Below are 21,662 nucleotides of genomic sequence, written 5' to 3'. Positions count from 1 at the left end.
TGGTGACGGTGGCACAATTCTTGAATACACTAATAATCACTGAATTGTACATTTTAAAGGGGTGAACTGTATGGTATGTGAATTTTATTATCTCAGTAAAGCTGTTTAAAATTGTCAAAAAATTCTTTGACACTCCTTCCATGACAAAATGAGGTTTATGGCCCCTCCCTGTGAATCCTTGTGTCTTTTTCAACCAACAGAATATGGTAGAAGTGACGCTACATGGCTTTAATGGTTTGTCTATTGGAATACTCATACTTGGTGTCCTGAGCTACCATGTGAGAAGCTTGGCCACCCTGAGGCTCCTGTGCTATGAGGAAGCCAAGTCACAGGAGAGGCAGCCCAACTCTTCAGTCAACCCAGCCCAGGTTTAAGACGTGCAAGAATGACCCCCGAGAGTTACAGTTCCCAGCCAAGAGTCTTCCCTGATGAGGCCCAGCCATCACAGAGCACAGACAAACCATGCCCACTGTCTGTCCCAATTCCTAACCTACTGAATCATAAAACCGTGGTTCTTTTAAGCCACTAAGTTTGGGTTACTTTCTGGATGCAGAAATAGTAACGAGAACAGATGTTCAAAAGGTAAACATTATCTAAGGTTTTGACCAAAATAGAAATTGTTTTGAATTCCTGACATCACATGAACTTCCTTGTTCATCAGTCTTCAGAAGAAAGCAGAACCAGTTTTCACTTCCATTGTGCCCAGACCAGGCAAGGCAAAACTGGGAGTGACAATCACCCCTGCTACAGGGCAAGCACCACCAAGATCCCAGAAGCCAGTTTGCCTAGATTCCCTATATCCCTTGAGTCCTATAAGGAACAGATAGTAAAGAGGATCATTTGAGGAAAGTTCAACATCCTGCTATAGGGTTGTTCTCAGAAAAGCCCTGTTTATAAAATTGTAGGTGAAGAAGACTCCAAAGATTCATGCAGTGCCCAGGACTAGTAGCAGCAAATTGTTAGCTTCCCTAGGCTCACAACGTCTGGGTGGGAAGGGGTACCAGGAAGAGGCCTGTGTGGAGTCAGCTGCCTTTGAGAGGAGTAGAGACCTTCAGTTAAAGCATTCTGCCATCCCCAAGTGGCCTTGGTAAGAGGACACAAAATCCATTGATACAATCTTATAGTCCAGAGTTCAGGGAAGACGACGGGGTGGAGATGGGATCAGTGCACCTGAAGGGCAAACTGAAGCTATTTTAATAGAGCAGGCTAGAACCCTTTGAGGCATGTAATAGGGCAGCAATTCCCAACAGGGAGCAATTTTGCCCCCTAGGCAGACATTTGGTAATGTCTAGAGATGTGTTTGGTTTTCACAGTTGAGAAGCGGTGCTACTGGCATCCAGTGGGTAAAGGCCAGGGATGCTGCTAAACACCTCTAATGCACAGGACAGACCCCACAACACAGAGCCACCCTGCCCAGTGCTAAGGTTGAGAACCCCTGATGTAGGGTGTTGTTTTCAGAAAAGGCCTGGCCTTCGGGGTCACACCACTGGGCTTCCAGCCCCAGCTCTGCTGCAAGCAGTTTCGTGGCCTGGGCCAGTCACAACCTCCCTGAGGCTCTTTCCTATTTGTCAGATTCAGACCACGATAATACAGGTCAGTTGCTTTTGATGTGAGGGATGCATTTTTGAAGACTTGGTATAATATAATCCTTGAATAATTCAAAACCAATCCTAACAAATAGAGGGGGGTAGTTCTGTTTACCAGCTGAACCACGCAGCCATGGGCATCAGCATAAACATAATTTGCTATTCCCTCTGCCAACCAGCTCTGAAATAATGTGATTGTTAATGGAGTTTTACACTTGGAAGGATTCATATTAATTTGAGGCCTAAAGTAAGATTTTATTAATATTTTATACCATGGTTTTTCAAATTCACATCATTCAAATTCTCATAAAATGCAGCTCTTCTGTACCTGCCCTGCCCTGCCCACAGTGGTTGCTGGGAGGGTCAGGCGGGGTCGTTAGGCATAAGAACCCTGCTCCCCCAGGGAAGATGGCTGCTGCTATTTGTAGATCTGCCATGCAAAGGACTTCTCTCTCCCCCGATCTCCAGGCCTTCTCTTTCTTTTCCAAGGAGCTTCCTCACTGGCATCCAATCTGATGGACTAAATCTAAATCAACATTAGCTCTAGTTTTCTAAGCCCATGTGCCATTGAATAAACATAAAAATATGATGATTCTCCCTTCTGACAATACTTTGTCACACACACACATCCATGGGGCACCCCTCTTACCCACCCCCCATAGGCGCGGGCAAGAATTCTGATGTAGCTATCTCCTTCCCCTACCTTTCTGTCCCCCAATCTAGAGAATGAAACAGGGAAATAATTGGTCAATGGCCCAAGGACATTCAATAACTGAGCAAAGTGGAATCAGGCATCAAAAGCTGCCCAGAGTTGACCCAATTAGTCACAAGTGTGCAAGTCCAGGTCTCTGGGAAGGAATCAGAGGAACATAACTAACTTCCCTCCCTCCTCCTCCACTTCTCTAAACCAAAGGCTATATGGATGACTCTGATTTCCCAATGCACTTTGCTCATGCCACCATTATAACCACAATACTTGTCTTGGATAAATGTGTACTTTCTACAGACCCCTTTAAAAGAGTCTATGGGCCGCCATCATTGTCTTTTTGGTACCCCAGGTAGGAAGAACCATTTTGGTCTTGCCAGTGAAAAGCACTTCACTGCTGCCCCCTGCCATCCTTAAATGTTGCAAGTCATGAATAATAATAGCTAAGAAATATTTGGTCGTACTATGGCCAAGCCCCATTCTAAACACTTTTAATCTTTTCAATAACACTAAGATATAAATTATTATTATCATCTTCATTTTATTGACGGGAAACTGAGGCAGAGAGAGGTTAACTAACTTGTCCAGAGTTGCTGGTAAATAGGTAGAGCTAGGAATCAAACCCAGGGCATCCAATTACAAAGTCCATGCTCTCCACCAGTCTATTCTACTGCCTCTCATCAGTCAAAACAAAACAGCTGCAGAGGAAAAGAGTTTCCATGACTCTGCACGCAAGTCTGCAAGAGGCAAGAGTGCCGTGGAGGACCTCAGCCTCAACGCCAACTCCAGAGACTCCTACCGCATCCGAGTGGCAGTTGCTGGTGAAAAAAATGCAGATTAGAAAGGTGGTGGGAGCTCTGTTGGAAAATTCCAAGTCCAAGAAAAATGCTAATGACTTACTTTTGAGTGAGAGAGAAAATGGTTTCTTTATGACGGTATTACAGAAAATTCGAAATAAAGAACTGAGGGTCAGATTGTCTTTGCCTTATAATATTTGGTCAGCTTTAGCAGAAGTCTGTTTATTCACCAAGGAGGAGCCCTATTTAACTACTGAAAAGACAGGAGTCTTTAAACAAGCATAAAACTAAAATGATTTCTCAGATTATCCCTCTCCTAACTTTAAAAAAGGATTATAAACCCTATGAAGCCAAGCTTCACTTCTTGGGTAGTTTTGACTTCTTCCTTAATGATGAAAGAATTAGGCCTCTTTTACCCTCCATTATAGGGAAACATTTCTATATCAGAAAGAAAGTTCCAGTATCTGTAAATCTCTTGGCCAACGATGTCTCAAAAGAGATCAATGAATCTATGGGTGGAACGGTCTTAAACATTTCTAAAACTGGTTCCTGCAGTACTAAACACATTGGTCACTCTGGAATGAACTTACAGCAGATCATTCAAAATGTTGTTGCTATTGCAGAAGGACTATCAGAAAAATTGCCAGAGAAGTAGGAGAGTGCGAACGAACCCCTTATACCTGAAACCTGAGAAATCAGTTGCTCTTTCGATCTTTTCTTCATTTAAGAGAAGTTGGGATGATGCTAAAGAAATACGCCTTCCTGATCAGAAGAAAAAAGAGGCAAAGAAAACCTAAAAAAAGGAAGAGAAAAGCTTGAATTAAAGAAGGAGAAGAGAAGAAAAAGAAAAAACCGAGTCCTTACTAAAGGTCAAGTACCTCCTGAAGTCAGTGGTGCTCCAGTGAAGGGCCCTGGCTCCCTGAAGGGGAACACCCCAGGACCTGAGAAGCAGGTGCCAAGCAGGGTGAAAGCCGCATTGAAAGTGGAAGATGGACCTGCGGAGGAGATTCCACTCAGGGTTCCAATGGACAAAAACGCCTGCTAAAGAAATCGTAGAGTTGCAAAATGTGCCTCAATAAAGAGATTTCCGGAAAAGAGTCCTGGCCCTACACACCTCTAGGGAAGAAGAGAACGGTCCCTTCAGCTTTGAAGCCTCCCAGAGCTGCAAAGCCAGAGACTCCAGGTAAAGGCCAAGGAAAGAAGCCAAGAATCAAAGAAGAGAGAGAAATAAATCAACTCTTCACTGGGGAAAAAAAACCTAAAACAGACCCCCAAAAAGCCAGAGGTCAAGTTCGTTGCTACTCCTAGTAAATCTGCCAGAAAAACACCTCAGACCCTCAAGCAATGGTCCCCAAACCCAAAGTGTCCCAGTCAACCTAAAATCAGCAACTTGACTGTTGAGAAACATCAGAGCTATCTGAAGAGCTTTTTAAAAGTACCAAGTCCTGACCCTGTTACACCCTCCCCCAGGAGGGAGGCCTGGACTTAAAATATTCCTAAAAACCTTCACAGGTAATTCTGAGGTGTGTTCCTGAGGGTAGAAACCAATGATATGAAGTAAAGACATGTTTTTGTTGTTGCTGTTTATTTGTTTGCCTGGGCAGGTACCAGGAATCAAACCCGGGTCTCTGGCATGGCAGGCGAGAACTCTGCCTGCTGAGCCACCGTGGCCTGCCCAAAATTTGTTTTTTAATTGAAAAACAAAACAAACAAACAAACAAAAAACAGCTGTAGAGGAAGAAAGGCTGGAAATGGCACACAAGTTTCCTTCATTGTCTGTTTTGTCTCAACTTCCCAGAGAACTGGGATTGTGATTTGGGGTGTACAAAGGTGCAACCCAAATCTGGCAAGAGAAGACAGTTTCTTGGAAGAGAGAAGCAGTATTTAAAGTCACACCATGGCTAACCCCACACAGTTGTGTGGGCCAAAAGGGATCCAGTTTGCACATTCTCTTCCAAGTTAGGAGTCCTACCAACTGAATGCATTTACTCTCTTTGGTGTCCATCCATCCACACCCTGCCATCACTCCTGCCACCTCCCTAGCTCGGGCAGATGCAGGCATGAAAAGCCTCCTCACACATCCATCTTCCTGCCTCCTCCAAACCATGCTCCTTAAAAGCAGCAGCCAGAGAAACACTTCTAAAATACAAATCTGCCCACCACTTAATCTTCTTGAACTTTCAGTGGCTCCCCATTGCCCTTAGTATGAAGTCTAAACTCCTTACTGTAACATTCAACACCCTCTCTGAGCCTGCCCATCTCTCCAGCGTCATCGCCACCTCACTTCACCTACAGCCCCAGGGAAGTGCAGTTCCCTGGAGGAAGGTTTTTGCACTCTCACTGCTTTCTGTGGTTTGTCTCTCCACTGCACTGAGTCCCTTGAGTTTATACATTTCTGAATCCCCATTGCCTAGCTCAGGCCTTACCCAGAATAGGGTCTCAGCACACAGCAAAAGAATAAGGCTGGTCCTGTCAGCCAGGTGGAGCTTCTTCAGGCTCAAGTAGGTACTTGGGCACCATCTGCCTACAGGCAGAACATGGGGCTGGGAGCCCCTAAAATCAGGCAGCCCTACTGGGCAAGGTGTACAGGAAGGAAGACTGAGGCCCAGGAAATAGTGCACGGTTAGAAAACCACAGGTGGAGATTCCTTGGCTGTAGGAATTGAGCAGTCCCCAGGGTCAGAGACACAACCAAAAGCAAACACTGACTGCAAACTGAAGTGACAAAGAAGGAAGCCTGGGCTCTCAGAAAGAAATAGAAAACAGAAGCAATGTCAAAAACCAGGGAGATGCTCTCAGCAGCAGCCTCCTCAAATATCCTGGTTGGGGATAATGCCACAAGTTATATCAGCCTGCTTGCAAGGTTATAAAACATGTTTAGGGCTGGCAAACAAAGACTTCCTTCAGCCACTCAATATTCCCAGAAAAGGAATGAAAACATAAGATCACTGCCCAAAAGTCAAAGAGTTATCTGTTATTTGGAGGGCCATCCTCTCAGATTGTCAATCCCCAGCGACTCTGAAATGAAATGGCCCAACATTCCACCCTCACAAGAGTTGCCTAGAAAATCTCTTAAAAGCCCAGTAGTGGGCGGGCCGCGGTGGCTCAGCGGGCAAAGTGCTTGCCTGCTATGCCGGAGGACCTCGGTTCGATTCCCGGCCCCAGCCCATGTAACAAAAACGGAGAAACAGAATACAATAAAAAACAAGAAAACGTTTAAAGATGTTTCCCTTTCTTCCTTCCTTCCTTCCTTCTCTCTGTCTTTCCTTTAAAAAAAAAAAAAAAAAAAAAAAAAAAAAAGCCCAGTAGTCCAGCCAAAAACTAAAGGACAAATACTGTATGGTCCCACTGATGTGAACGGACATTCGAGAATAAACTTGAAACATGTCATTGGTAACAGAGTCTAGCAGGAGTTAGAAACAGGGTAAGATAATGGGTAATTGAAGCTGAAGGGATACAGACTGTGCAACAGGACTAGATACAAAAACTCAAAAATGGACAGCACAATAATACCTAATTGTAAAGTAATCATGTTAAAACACTGAATGAAGCTGCATCTGAGCTATAGGGTTTTTTTTGTTTTTTACTATTATTACTACTTTTATTTCTTTTCTCTATATTAACATTTTATATCTTTTTCTGTTGTGTTGCTAGTTCCTCTAAACCAATGCAAATGTACTAAGAAACGATGATCATGCATCTATGTGAGGATGTTAAGAATTACTGAGTGCATATGTAGAATGGTATGATTTCTAAATGTTGTGTTTATTTCTTTTTTTTTTCTTTCTTTCCGTTAATAATAAAAAAAAAAAAAGCCCAGTAGTGGACTTTCATCTCATTAATGTTCCTGAGGATTTCTCACTGGCTCTTTTTAATGCAAGCACAGCTGACAAACTGCTGCTGCCTGAAAGCATTAATTGAGCTGTTCATGGATAACTGCATAATTTGGAAGCCAAGAATTTCTTACAGTGCTATTAGTGCTGCCCTGTCTGGTTTCTGGTAATAAGTTCATCAAATTCGCTGCCCTTCTCAGTCCAGATATCTGAAGCAATAAAAAGAACGTAGCATCGGTTGGTCCCCAAAATGAGTCTGATAATATTCTCTGTAGGACTAACTATGCCACGGCTGCCCCTTCTCCCAGGAAACATCCTTTCAGCGTCCAGGGCTGCGTGTGAATTGCTATTTAAGGCCAGGAAACTCCCACAGGGCACTCAAATTCATCCCCTGTTGACCACTCAAGGACTTGGCTCCTGCAAATACATTATCAGTTTTCTTTCTCTCTGCTGGATCATTCCTGTCAGCACACAAATTTGTTATTTCTTCCATCATTTAAAAAAAAAAAAAACTCAACTTGAGTGCACAAACTCTTGCAGATACTGTTCCATTTCTCTGCTCCCTTTTATAGCAAAACTCCTGAGTGACTGTCTATAATCACTTCCTCTCCTTCCTCTCTCCCATCCCCTCTTAACCCACCTTCATCAGGCTTCCAGCCCCACCCCTCCATGGGCACTGCCCCTATCAAGATCAGCCGTGGCCTTGGAGTCCCAAGTCAATGGTCCAGTCCCCATTCTCACCTACTGAGCCTCTGTCTGGCAACCCGTGACACCTTCAGTCACTGCCCCCTTCTGGCACCTCAAATGGCTATCCTACACCACCTCCTGATTTCCTCCCACCTCACTGGCTACTCTTTCCCAGTCACCTTTGCTGTATCTTACTCATCTTTCTAAGGTCTAAACATTGAGGTGTTTCAGGTAAGTCCTTGGAAGTCTTTTCTTCTCTATCTGCACTCACTTCCCCCCAGGTTGCCTTGCCATTCTTGCACTGCTACCTGCCACATTCATGATAAGGATGCCCAGTTTTACACCCTCTTCCAAAACTGTTACTGTCCCTTAACAGTTTTCCTGGCAACCCCAATTAAATGTCTCAAGGGCATCTCAAGTTTCAAGTGTCCTAAGCAGAAAGACTCTCTTTCCCTCAACACCATCCCCCAGTCTTTTCATGTCAAAAAGGCAACTCCATCATTCTAGCTGCTCAGGCCAAAAACATCAGCATCACCCTTGACTCATTTCTCTCTTATTCCATATCCACTCTACCTCCAAAATACATGGGGACTATGATGACTTCTTACCCCTCCATCAGCTCTTCCCTATTTGCAGCCACTGTTCTCTCTGGCCTATGTTACTGCAATAGCTTCTACTGTTTTCCCTCAATCCCTTTGCATTCTCTTGCCACCCCAATAGGTACTCTCCACTGAGTAGCCAGAGATTGCTTATAAACATGCCCTGGGTAAAATTTCACAGCTTTGTTCCCTCCCCCATAGCATTCCCTCTCTCCTACAGTAAAATCACTATCCTCACGATGGTTTACCTGCTCCTCTGGTAATTTGCCCGAACTACCTCTGTGCCTCACCCTGCACTATTCTACTTGCTCCCTCCACAGCTGGCCTCCTTGAACCCCTCAAGTCTGCCTACCTCAGGCTCTTCACAGTTACTCTTCCTTCAGCCCAGAAGGCTTATATCCACATGGTTCTTTCAGTTATTCATGTCTCCACCTAATGCCATCCCTTTCACTGGCTTAGCCTGCCTTATATATTCTCTCTTGCTGGTATACATTTATTTGTGTATTTGTTCATTGTCTGCCTCCCTTCTACTAGGATGCCAGCTCTATGAGAGATGGAACTTTGATCTCCTGCCACTTTCCTAGAGCCTAGAACAGTGCCTGGCACATAGAAGTCTCTCTTAAATATTTATTGAGCATTGCTTTATGCCAAGAACTGATTTGAGTCCTTTCAATAAATTAACTTGTTTAATCCTCCAGAGAGACTATGAGGTAAGTGATATGATTATCATTCCTATTTCACAAAAGAGGAAGTTAGGCACAGAGAAGTTGTTGTATTTTGCCCAAGATCCACTTCTTTCATATGTCTAATTGAAGTCTGATCACTTTTTCAGATTTTTTTAACGGTTGCTGTATGGGATAATGTTGACTTTCATAGCTGCAGAACTCAAGCTCTGAGTCTCAGATGTCCCACAAATACCCAATGTTCCAGGGAACAACCAGGTTATACACAAAGAGCTCAGCATCTCAGAATTTAGAAATAACAGCGCAAGTCAGGAATAGATGTGACTGCAGTAAGGGCTTACAATCTAGGAAACTTTACAGTAGGCCTTCACCTGATAACCTGTGCTCTCGAATTCAATTCTCATAGTTTGCACATTATTAGTCCATGTTAATGAGACATTATAATATTTGCTTTCTTGTGTCTGACTTATTTCATTCAACATACTGTTCTCAAGGTTCATTCACCTAGTTGCATGCCCCAGAACTTGTTTCTCCTTGCCACTACTCAATAGTTCATTGTATGTCTACACCATAGTTCCCCTTTCCATTCCTCAGTTAATGTACCCTTAGGTCACCTCTGCCCATTGCAAAATAGGAACAGACCACCATAAAAACCAGCATGCAAATATCCATTCCAGTCCACTCTCAATTCCTTCAAGTATATATCTAACTATGGGTTTGCAGGATTAAATGGCAACCCCACTCATAGCCTTCTGTGGAGCCACCAAACTGCCTTCCAGAGGGACTGTAACACTCTAGTTCCCTATCAGTAGTCAATGGCTACATCTCTCTCTCCACATTTTCTCCAGCACTGTATCTCTCTATTCATTTTTAAACAGTTTTATTCACACATTATACAATTCAACCAAAGTAAAAAAAAAAAAAAAATCAGTGGTTCCCGGTATAATCACATAGCCATACCTTCAGCAACACAACCTAGATGAGGACATTTCCTTTTCTTCTGCAAAGAATCCCATTACCACCACTCCCCCATATCCCCCATTTATTGACATTTAGCTTTGGCATGTTGCCTTTGTTACACTCAACGGAAGCATACCATAATGCTACTGTTAGCTATATACCCTACTTTGCAGTGATTGTAGTCTCCCCCACCATACCATTCCATTTTCAACACCTTGTAATGTTGACATTCATTTCTTATGCCTCATGCAAAAACATTCCCATATTTTGGGCGGGCTGGGCCGTGGTGGCTCAGCAGGCAAGAATGTTCGCCTGCCATGCTGGAGGACCCAGGTTCGATTTCCGGTGCCTGCCCATGTAAAAAAAAAAATTCCCATATTTGTACATTTAATTATCATCATTGTCTACTCTAAGCATTGCGAAGTTGTACAGTCAAGTCCTTATCCTGTCTTTCCTTCAGCCCTCTTCCCTTAACTACACTCACACTCAGCTCCGTTCTGTGTACTTTTATTATAATGCTACCATCAGATAGCATTGTGCTATCCATTGCTACAATCAGTCCTATTGAACATTCCATACATCTTCAGCATCAAATGCCCAATCTCTACCCTCTTTCTATTTCCTAATAACCCATGTTCCTAACTTAAACTCTCAGAGTTCACTCTTTAATGTTAGTTCATGTTAGTGAGACCGTACAGTATTTGTCCTTTTGTTTCTGGCTAATTTCATTCAGCATAATGTTCTTAAGTTTCATCCACATTGTTACATGCTTCATGACTTTATTCTGCTTTACAGCTGCGTAATATTCCAGTATATACATATACCACATTTGTTCAGCCATTCATCCATTCATGGACATTTGGGCTGTTTCCATCTCTTGGCATCATGAAGAATATTGCTGTAAACATTAGTGTGCAAATGTCTTTTGTGCCTTTCCCTTCAGTTCCTCTGAATATATCTAGTAATGGGATTGCTGGATCATAATGCAATTCTATACTTAGCTTCCTGAAGAACTGCCAAACTGCCTTCCAGAGCAGTTGCACTATTCTACATTCCCACCAACAGTGACTAATTATGCCACTTTCTCCACATCCTCTCCAGCATATGTCGCTTTCTGATTGTTTGTTTTGCATGGGTAGGCATCAGGAATTGAACCTGGGTCTCCGGAATAGCAGGTAAGAATTCTGCCACTGCACCACCATTGCCTGCCCTGTTTGTTTTTAATATATAATAGCCATTCTAGTAGGTAGAAGATGATATCTTGGGGTTCTGATTTGCATTTTCCTATTAGCCAGTGAGGTCGAGCATCTTTTCAAATATCTTTGAGGCATTTGTATTTCCTCTTCTGAAAAGTGGCTGTCTATGTCTTTTGTCCATTTTTTAATTGGGTTGTTTGTCTTTTATTTTTGAGTTCTAGAATCTCCTTACATATTCTAGATATTAAACCCTTATCTGATAAGTGGTTTCTGTTAGGTTTACATAAGGCTGAAAGACACACTGACCACAGGCAAAGGAATTTATTCAGCCACCAGCAAGGTGGGTGTCTGAAGTCAGACTTCAGCCCCCCAGGGAGAGCAATTAGAGGATCTTTATACCTTAGGGTCTGGGCAGGGTAAAAAGTTAAATGTGCCTGCAGAAATGAGGTTCATAAAACCCACTTAATAAATTTCAAGAATATAGAGTTAGTAAATCAAGAAACTTGCCAAAAGTCACAATGGGAAGGTAAATCCAGTCCATCTGACCCTGGTACCTGTGCTCTCACCCACTCCTCCTTCCTTACTGTCCCCGGCAGTCCCTTCCTTTCTGAGGAAATGTCTTCTTCTTTCTCATGTAGCTCAATGATAGCATGGGGTAGAAAATTCTAAAACACATCGCCATGATAGTCCAGGTGTTATATTCAAATCCGAACACACACACACAAATACACACATACACACACACACAGCCATGATTCAAGACTTCAGCCAGCATATGCTTTCATTCAGAATTAATCTACAGCTACATTGGGGCACCTCAGGACTATTCACATTTACATTTAATAATAACAATCAAGTTATTATCTTTAACACTAATTGCAGGGGTTTGAACTGATAATCATGCTCAGGACACCAACTTTTCCTTGTATGCCTACTAAAATTCACAGTTGCTTGTGACTGAGGCCTGAGTCATTACATTGCAAGAGCTCCCAACAGTGAGCACAATCACAAGATCAGCACAAACATGTATTGAGCACCTATGGCATACCAGGTAGCACAACCCAGTAGCTAGAGTTTTAAACTGACTACTAAAGATGGGGGTTTAAGGGCCAGATCTGCCACTTATTTGCTGTGTGAATTTGGGTAAGCTACTCTGTTTCTCTGAGCCTTGGTTTTCTCATCTGAGAAAAGAAAGAATGAGACCAATGGTCTCTTCTAGAGTTGGCATTCTACGGGGAAGCAAAGAGGCTACAGATTCCATACTGCAAGGACCAAAGGAAAGGTCTCTTTGGGGATCTGCTGTCAATTAAAAAGACCAGGAAGAATTGTTTTTTGTTAGAAGTGGCTGCCTTTTAAATGTGAAGTGCCTGATATACTAGAGTAATTACTGGAATGATGGTGAATGGATGGATGAATGGATGGATGGATGGATGGATGGATGGATGGATGGATGGATGGATGGTTGGATGGATGGATGAATGGACTGACTCATTCACTCAGGACAGAAATAGCCCACCTGAATCTGTATTCAGTTCCTGACTCTGGACTAGTCCCAGCTTTAGAAAGTCACTCCTGGGTTGGAGTCCTGGCTCCATGTCTTACAACTGGTACTTGGCAAGTTGCTTAACTTCTCCGAACCTCAGTTCCTACATCTTTAAAATGAGATCTCATCACTTCCACTCCTCAGTCTCCAGAAAATTTGAATAGACTTGTTTGAACACACTCAGATTCAAGAAAGTTAAGGTTTATTTGGTCACACCCATCTGAAAGACTTGTACCCACATGTGGTAGTTAGATTCAGTTGTCAACTTGGCCAGGTGAAAGCACCTAGTTCTGTTGCTGTGGACATGAGCCAATGGTAGGTGAATCTCATCTGTTGCTAATTACATCTGCAGTCGGCTAGGAGGCGTGTCTGCTGTAATGAGTGACGTTTGACTTAATTGGCTGGTGCTTAAATGAGAGATTGCAAGGTAGCACTGCTAAGCAGCTCAGCATTCCTCATCTCAGTACTTGCAGCTCAGCCCGGGCCCTTGGAGGTGGAGAAAGAAATCACCCCGGGGAAAGTTGTTGGAACCCAGGGGCCTGGAGAGAAGACCAGCAGAGACCATCCTGTGCCTTCCACGTAAGAAAAGAGCCTCAGTGGAAAGTTAGCTGCCTTTCCTCTGAAGAACCAACAAAATAAATCCCCTTTTATTAAAAGCCAATCCGTCTCTGGTGTGTTGCATTCCGGCAGCTAGCAAACCAGAACACCACATAAGACTGCTTACAAGCCAAAAAGTATCCCCTTAATTCACCAAATAGGTCCTTTATCTCCCATATTCATCATTAAATAAATTGGAGCTCACATTCATTTAAAAAGCTTTTACTAATTGTCATTTTGTACCAGGTATGCTGCTAGGTCCTAAGAATTCACAAGTGAACAAATGGACATGGTTTACGTCCACACTAAGTTTCCAATATAGTGAGGAATATAGATATGCAAACAACAGTTAAAGAAAAGAGTAATCTTAGAAGCTTGCATCTCAACACACAGAAGACAGATATTGGGCAAATATATTTTGAGAAAGTAAAAAAATAAATGAATTAATTCATAAGATAAGAGAAGTACAAGTGCTATAAGAGCACATAGAAAGGAAACCTAAACCAGATACAAGAAGTCAGGGAGGGCTTACTGCAGCAGAATAACATCCCAGGCAGAGAGTCATGTGCAAATGAGTGGCATTCAATCTGCCAGAAAACTGAAAGCAGTTCAGTGTGACAGTGGCTCAGGGTTCATGGGCAGGGAGTGGAGAGACAATCCTGTCTATATTTACAGGGGCTAGATTTTAAAGAGCTCTGGAGTGGGGGTGACGTGTCATTTAAGGAGAGTGGATTTTCCTGACGACAGTAAGGAGTCTTGAAGGATTTTTAAAATGCAGGAGACATAATTAGATATTTATTTTGGAGCCATACTTCTCAGACTAAGGAATTACCTGGGGATTTTGTTAAATACAGATTTTGATTCAGGAGATCTAGGGTGGGGCTTGAGATTCTGCATTTCTAATGGGCTCCCAGGGATGTCAATGGTGCTGGTCCATAGACACACTTTGCGTATCATGGTTTTACAGTGGTCACTCTAGCAAGTTTTAGAAAATGGATTGGAAAAGAGAAGGACCAAGGAGGCAGGGACAGTTAGATAAGTATGACAAGTAAGTCAGCTGAGGAAATGGTTAATGGGACAGAAATAAATGAGCAAAAATGGTATATTATAGAAGTTACTGAGGGAGACAAGAAAGAGAAGTTTCTGGTTTGGCCATCTGAGTGAGTTGAGGTGGTATTCACTGAGACAGGGATACAGAGGAGAAGACAAGTTTGGGAAAGAAGATGAATCCATCTTTTGCTTTTGAGGTTCCCCTGAAAATTCTAAGTGGAGATACCTAGTGTTCTAGTTTGCTAGCTGCCCAAATGCAATATACCAGAAATGGAATGGTTTTTTAAAAAGGGGACTTTAAAAAAGGAAACAATTTTTAGGCCGTGGAAATGTCCCATTTAAAGCAAGTCGATAGAAATGTCCAATCTAAGGCATCCAGGAAAAGATACCTTGATTCAAGAAGGCCGATGAAATTCAGGGTTTCTCTCTCAAGTGGAAACGTACATGGTGAACACGGTCAGAGTTTCTCTCTTATTTGGGAAAGCACATGGCGAACACAGTCAGTGTCTCTCTCTCGGCTGGAAGGGCACATGGCTATCACAGCATCATCTGCTAGCTTCCTCTCCAGGTCCCTGGGAGGCATTCCCCTTCTTCATCTCCAAAAGTCACTGGCTGGTGGACTCTCTGCTTCATGGTGCTGTGATGTTCTCTGCTCTCTCAGAATCTCAAGCTTTCTCTAAAATGTTTCCTCTTATATAGGATTTCAGCAAAGTAACCAAGACCCACCTGGAATGGGTGGAGACACTCTCCACCTAATCCAGTTTATCACCCACTCTTGAGTGAGTCACATCTCCATGGAGATAATCAAATTAAAGTTTCCAACCTATAGTACTGAATAGGGATTAGAAGAAACCATTGCTCTCACAAGATTGTTTAGGATTAAAACATTGTTTTTTTAGGTTACATAAATCCTTTCAAACCAGCACACCTGGTAAATGGTTGCATATACAGATGTGGAGTTCAGAACAAAGTTTTAGGCTGAGATATATAATTGGAGTCATCAACAGGTAGATTTTTATTTTCCCATCTCCATCATGCCAAAGGAACTAGAGCTGCATTCTCCTTCCTCCTGGTAGCTTTTGAAATATTCCAATTTGATGGGAGAGATTACAGGTGGCTCCATGGCATTCTTATCCATATTGATCCCCCCCAAAGTCCCCCTCAAGCAAGTTTGATTGGGCCCTGCTTGGTAGAGAGATTCCTCAAGAAGCTGCTGGGTAGCTCATCTTTCCTCTTTGCTTCAGTCCACTGATATCTAAACTTACTCACCCACAAAGTATTTGTGAAAAGAAAATGAGAGAAGATTACAGAGAGTGCCTGCCACAATGCCTGATGGAGAGTAGAAGGAGGGGAGGCTATTGTCATGAGTGAAACCATACCCAAGACCAGCAAGAATTTGGCAGGACTTAAATCTCAGAGTCAGATATGTACCACATAGGAGCAGGTATGGAAAACAAATTCAGGAGGGAACTGGCCAGGTGCAAAAGACTAATTATGGAAATCAAAGCACAGTAGGTTAGCAAAGCCAGGTATGAGGCTGTTGCTTGCGGATATACCAAGCTACTGGCCTGGGCTCCTTAAAACCCTCAAGACCAGGACTGGTACCTGTGCCAGGCTCTGAGGTTGGTCCAGTGGTTCTGGCTGTGGGATTGGAATGATGTTATTTCATACCTCCTTGCCTATACTGACACAGCTACTTCATCCTGGAATGTCCTGCCAACCTTGCCTTTCAATGTCCAATGCACGTTACCTCTTCTAAGACTTCCCTGAGCCAGCAACTGGTAGAACTGACCACTCCTGCCCTAGCACCCCATTCACCCACTAGAGATGAGCATCACATCCCCTACATTAACATATTGTGAATAATGGTTTAACTGACTGTCTCCTTCACTAGATTATGGGTTCCTCGCAGCTACCACACTGGGGTGATATCAAGATAATAATGCCAGTGCAATAGCCAAACTAACTACTTTGTCTAAAGAATAGTTGACTTCCATTTTCAGCAATATGGCAGACTTGGTTGTCAAGGGAAAAGACTACAAGTACAGGACATCTAAAATGCTAGGACATAAATTTTTAATCACTTTTCAGAAACATGTTTGAGCTGGAAAGAAAACATTTTAAAAGATCAAAGGTCAGGAACCATTAGAAATCATAAATCCAGAGAGACAAGCAAGCACTGGAATTGGCATTTTCTCCAAAAGCATCTGTCAATTCCTGGTGGCTTAAGGACTGATTTTAAGGGCCACATGAGCATAAGAGGAAAGGAAATAAAACCTGGGACCAGAATGGGGTAGAAGGTTGGATTAGCAATCTCACCAAAACCTGGACTCCCAATGTGGCAATTTCCTCAGTGGATAAAGTAATTTTTAAAAAACATTCCCTGCAGTGTGGGGAAATTTGAGATCTTGATTTGGCATTAAGTCTGGTCAACACTAGGGAAAAAATGGGGATAAGAATATCCCTAGAGAATTCTTATCACAAGCCTCTAGTCACATGGATTTGGGGTTGGAATTCATACTGTCTGTGGGTAAAGAAAAACCCCAAGTCAAAAATGTAGCTTAAAGTGGCCCCACATTGATAAAGCCTCTGGTGTTTGATAGAGTCAAATGCATTTCTTGACATTTCTTGACAGACAAGACATTTCTTGTCTGGGAAAACACAGGCTTCAAATAATTCCCAGAATAAAAAGCTCCAAAGAACATGAATTCATAATCAAATCAGCTAGGCATATGAAGAAACAAGCCACCATGAGCAAAAGCCACCAGACACAAAAAACTATAGATTATAATACTGGAATGATCAGATATAGACTACAAAATAAGCATGTTTAATATATATAAACAAATAAAATTAAGGTACTAACAGCATGATAGAAAAAGAGACTATCAGCAAATGATCAATCAAACTTTAAAAAAAATAAATCTTGTAGCAATGAAGAATGCTATCCTTGAAATTAGAATTATCAATCAATGATAAAAGATTAGACAGCCCAAAGAAGCTTTTAGCAAATTAGAAAATAGATCTAAAATAATTACCTAGCATGCCACAAATAAAATATGGATAATATGGAGAGGAAGTTAAGAGTGATAGAGTACTGAATAAGCAGTGATACCATATGTCTATTTGCAATTCAAGAAGGACATAATACAGAAAATGAGGGAGTGGCAAAATGTAAAGAGATAATGCCTGAACATTTTATGCAACTGAAGAAACAGATAAATTCTTAGATTCAGAATGACCATTAAATTCCATGCAGAATGAAGAAAAGGAAAATTACACCAAAACACACTGTATTCAAATGACAAAACAGTCAAATTTAAAGACAAAATATTTAAAAAGCAAATGATACAATAACTAAACTGACAACAGACTTCACAAGTATCAATGGAATTTGACAAGGATGGAATTCCATGAAATGCACCAATTTCAGGCCAATCCAGGCCCACCCTGGTGAGTGTCATTCCCATCCCCCCCAAACCTGGCTCTTTCATGTGGCAAAAATCTCCTCCTGGAGGAGAATAGGGAAATTTCCTCTTAAAATTATCTATTCTCTCTGTCTCTTCTGGCTCCATCTTCCTTTTTCTCCCACTATTATTTCTTTCAGCACAAAAATAAATATTATAAATGTAGGCGAAATTTCCTAACTTGGCTATCATATCTGTGAGTTAGAGTATATAAAAGTGCTATAATGAAAATAAAGAGACAGTGTCTTGGTACCACTATTTATTAGCTATATGAGGTCATGTAAGTCATGTTCTCTTTCTGAGCCCCCACTTTAAAAAGATGGAGTTGAATTTGTTGAGCTATGAGGTCACTTCCAGTTCTGAAAGATTCTCTTTACCCTTCTATGCATCCTCTTAGCTTATATTTGGCTTTTACCAGATGCTTTTTCTGATAACTACAACAGGGAAAACACATCTTCATGTTTCTTTCTCAAGGCTCCAACTTCCTCTCCTACACACCATACAATGTAAGATTCCAGTGACCTCAAAGGAAAAGAAAATTATGACCATCTAAAGTATGATAGAACTGAAAATATGACACAACATGAAATCAGCTATGTAAGATACATAATCTATTACAATTCAGTTTGTTCTGATGATACAAAAGTCATACACTTTCAAGAAAGAAAACAAAAAGATATGAAAACTCTAGGTGCCATCCCATAGAAAGATCTGTCACTGGCAGATGACCTTCCAGTCATAATTTTGAAAGTAGGAGTAAACAAGAAGAGCAGCCCCCAAGCAATTCTATATTTAAAATAAGGACATTTCAAAAGATGGAAACAACCCAAGCATCCATCAACCCACGAAAGGATAAATCAAACGTGGTAGATACATATAATGGAATATTATTCAGCCATAAAAAGGAATAAAGTTCCAATACCATGTGACAACATGAATGAGCCTTGAAGATACCATGTTGAGAGAAACAAGGCAGACCCTTTTGGGACATATATTATATGATCTCACTGATATCAGATAATTATAATAAACAGACTCATAGAGTCAGAATCTAGAATATAGGTTACCAGGGGTTGGGGTGGGGATAGAAAATAAAGAGTTAGTGCCTAATTTGTCAGAGTTTCTATTTGGGTTGATTGTAAAGTTTTAGTAATGTATGGTGATATGATAGCACAACATTGTGAACGTAATTCACATGCTGAATTGCATATTTGAATGTGGTTAAAATTTTACATTGTACATATGTTATTAGAATAAAAATATTTTAAAAATTGGACTGTACAACACAGTGAACCCTATTGTAAACAGTGGACTATGGTTAGGGCAATTATAAAAATGTTCTTTAATTAATTATAACAAATGTATCACATTAATGCAAGGCAGTAATAATAGGGTGTCATATGGGAACTCTGTATTTTACCCATAATTTTTCTGTAAACCTACAACCTTTCTAACAAATCAGGGCATGTAACTATAACAAGTATGAATATAGTCATTCTGGCTAAAGAACAGAATGTTTTAAACATTGGGAACAACCTAGAAAACCTGAAAACAACCCTGAGAGATTTTTTTTTTACCAATTAATTGTTCAGAATGTGAGATAGAAAATGAAAGAAAGGTACCATGGGTAACAGAACAAAAGCATGAGCCACTAAATCAGACAGGCTTCATTCATTTTTAGTGAGCCCTACCTCTACTATATATTTTGCAGCCTTGGATCAGATTATATAACTTTAGCAAGATAATTCTAGTTTCCCAACTTGTAAAAGGGCCCTGTAAGGGTTGAGGAGATCACATTGGTAACACACTAGCACAGTGCTTGGCATCTAGTAGGTGTTCAACAAATGTGACTCTTTCCCCACTCCCATTTCTGTCCCTCACTGAGAAGCAAGGAGGTGGTTATGCAAAATGCAAAACAGATGGAAGCAAATAAAGCTGAGGGGAGCCCAAATGGCCTGACCTTGTCTGAGTTAATAGAAGAAAATGAATGCACTCCCTAGAAGCTCCCCTCCTCCTTTTTTCTTCCCATCCACCTCTAGTCTTGACTCTGAGCAGACCCCAGTTGGCAGAGTTGGACCTGTCTCTCCTTTCCTTCTGTCTTGAAGCCCTGGCCAAGCACACAGATAAGCCACAAAGGGGAAGTAAATGGACCCTAGACCATTACCAAAAGGCACACTTTCAATTTCTTGCTCCATTTCTACTTGACCACCATTTGCTATGAAGAAGCCCACAAATCTGAATTTGTCTCTGTCACTTCATAATGTCTACCCTCTTCAGAATACTCTATACTAACTAGGAGAGTGCATAGGCCCCCTTCCTTTTCACAACAACCTCAAGATGCCATTAAATTCCCACTTTATAGATAAGGAGAATAAAGCCCAAAGAGGTTCAATAACTTGTCCGTGGTCACTAACTGGCAAAGAACAGAGCCAGCATTGTGAACCTGGGAATCCCTCATCTTTATCCACTACACCATGGTTCTCAAAGGTAGGCTTGCACTAGCATGACCTAGAGGTTTGTTAAAATACAGATTGCTGGCCTCCACCACCAGAATTTCTGATTTACTAGATCTGGGACAGGGTCCAAGGATTTGCATTTTTAAAAAGTTCCCAGATGTTGTTGATGCTGCCAGTCCAGGTACCACTCTGAGAATCACTGCACAACTCCACATTCTATACACAGCCCCACACAGTTATTTCTACCCTACGCAGCTCTAGACCATTCCTGGGACCTGGTTATAGGCAAATACAGGCTATTTAGATACATTGAAGAACACCTTCTGAGGAATAGCCTGAAATATTTTATATCCCAGGGTTTTTGTGAGAATTCACGAGCCACATACAACATCCTAAACTGGGTTTGGGGGTGTTCTACTTTGCTAGCTGCTGGAATGCAATATTCCAGAAACAGAATGGCTTTTTAAAGGGGGAATTTAATAAGTTGCTAGTTTACTGTTCTAAGGCCGAGAAAATGTCCCAATTACAACAGTCTATAGAAATGTCCAATCAAAGGGATCCAGGGAAAGATACCTTGGTTCAAGAAGGCCAATAAAGTTCAGGGTCTCTCTCGCATCCAAGAAGGCACATGGTGAACAAAGTCACGGTTTCTCTCTCAGCTGGAAGGGCACATGGCAAACACAGCATCATCTGCTAGCTTTCTCTCCTGGCTTCCAGTTTCATGAAGCTCCCCAGAAGGCATTTTCCTTCTTCATCTCTAAAGGTCACTGGCTCATGGACTCTCAGCTTCATGGTGCTGCAGCATTCTCTGCTTTCTCTGAATCTCCTATTCTTCAAAATGTTTCCTCTTTTATAGGACTTCAGAAACTAATCAAGACCCATGTGAATCGGTGGAGACATGTTGTCACCTAATCCAGTTTAACAACCACTCTCGATTACATCACATCTCCAGGGAGATGATCTAATTACAGTTTCAAACATACAATGCTGAATAGGGATTAGAAGAAATGGCTGCCTTTACAAAATGGGATTAGGATTAAAACATGGCTTTTCTAGTGGACATACATCCTTTCAACCTAGCACAGGGGGTTCCCCAGTTGCACCAACCAATTGAATCTGTGGGTTCCTTTCCCCAGGATCTTTGAACTGGCTCCTTTATGGGCTCTGCTTTGCTCTGTATTCAGCCCATAGCCTGTGACAGCAGTCAGTTCCTTAAGGCAAACACAGCTCCTCCTCTGCCTGCTCAGATTTCAGTAGGGAGGGGGCAGGGATTGGGGTCCTAAGAGACCCACCAGGATAAGAGCTGCCACCTTCCTTACATTGCAGCAGAAGCCTCTGTTTACACTATAACTGAAGTAGAAGTGCAGGGAGCCTGGGTTCTCTAAACTTGGGAAAGCGCAACATCCTCTCCAGAGGCTTCCTCATCTGCCCCCACATCCCCGCACCCCTCAGCAAGCCTTTCACAGAGAGGATATGTTTAAATGAGTCACTGTTCCATTTCGA

The 21,662-nt window shown here is 41.9% G+C and overlaps 1 protein-coding gene and 1 pseudogene across 1 annotated transcript in view; one reads left to right on the top strand and one right to left on the bottom strand.

Annotated features, from left to right (window-relative positions):
- PDE1C (phosphodiesterase 1C) overlaps positions 1–21,662 on the bottom strand; it is a 708,660-nt gene that overhangs the window by 646,238 nt on the left and 40,760 nt on the right. The window lies entirely within an intron of this gene.
- LOC143678722 (ribosomal L1 domain-containing protein 1 pseudogene) lies at positions 204–4,578 on the top strand (annotated as a pseudogene).

Source organism: Tamandua tetradactyla, chromosome 1 (genome assembly GCF_023851605.1).
Source record: "Tamandua tetradactyla isolate mTamTet1 chromosome 1, mTamTet1.pri, whole genome shotgun sequence".
In the NCBI taxonomy this organism is placed as follows: domain Eukaryota; kingdom Metazoa; phylum Chordata; class Mammalia; order Pilosa; family Myrmecophagidae; genus Tamandua; species Tamandua tetradactyla.
The sequence above is the reverse complement of the archived record's forward strand: the minus strand, read 5'-3'. Positions and strand labels throughout refer to the sequence as shown.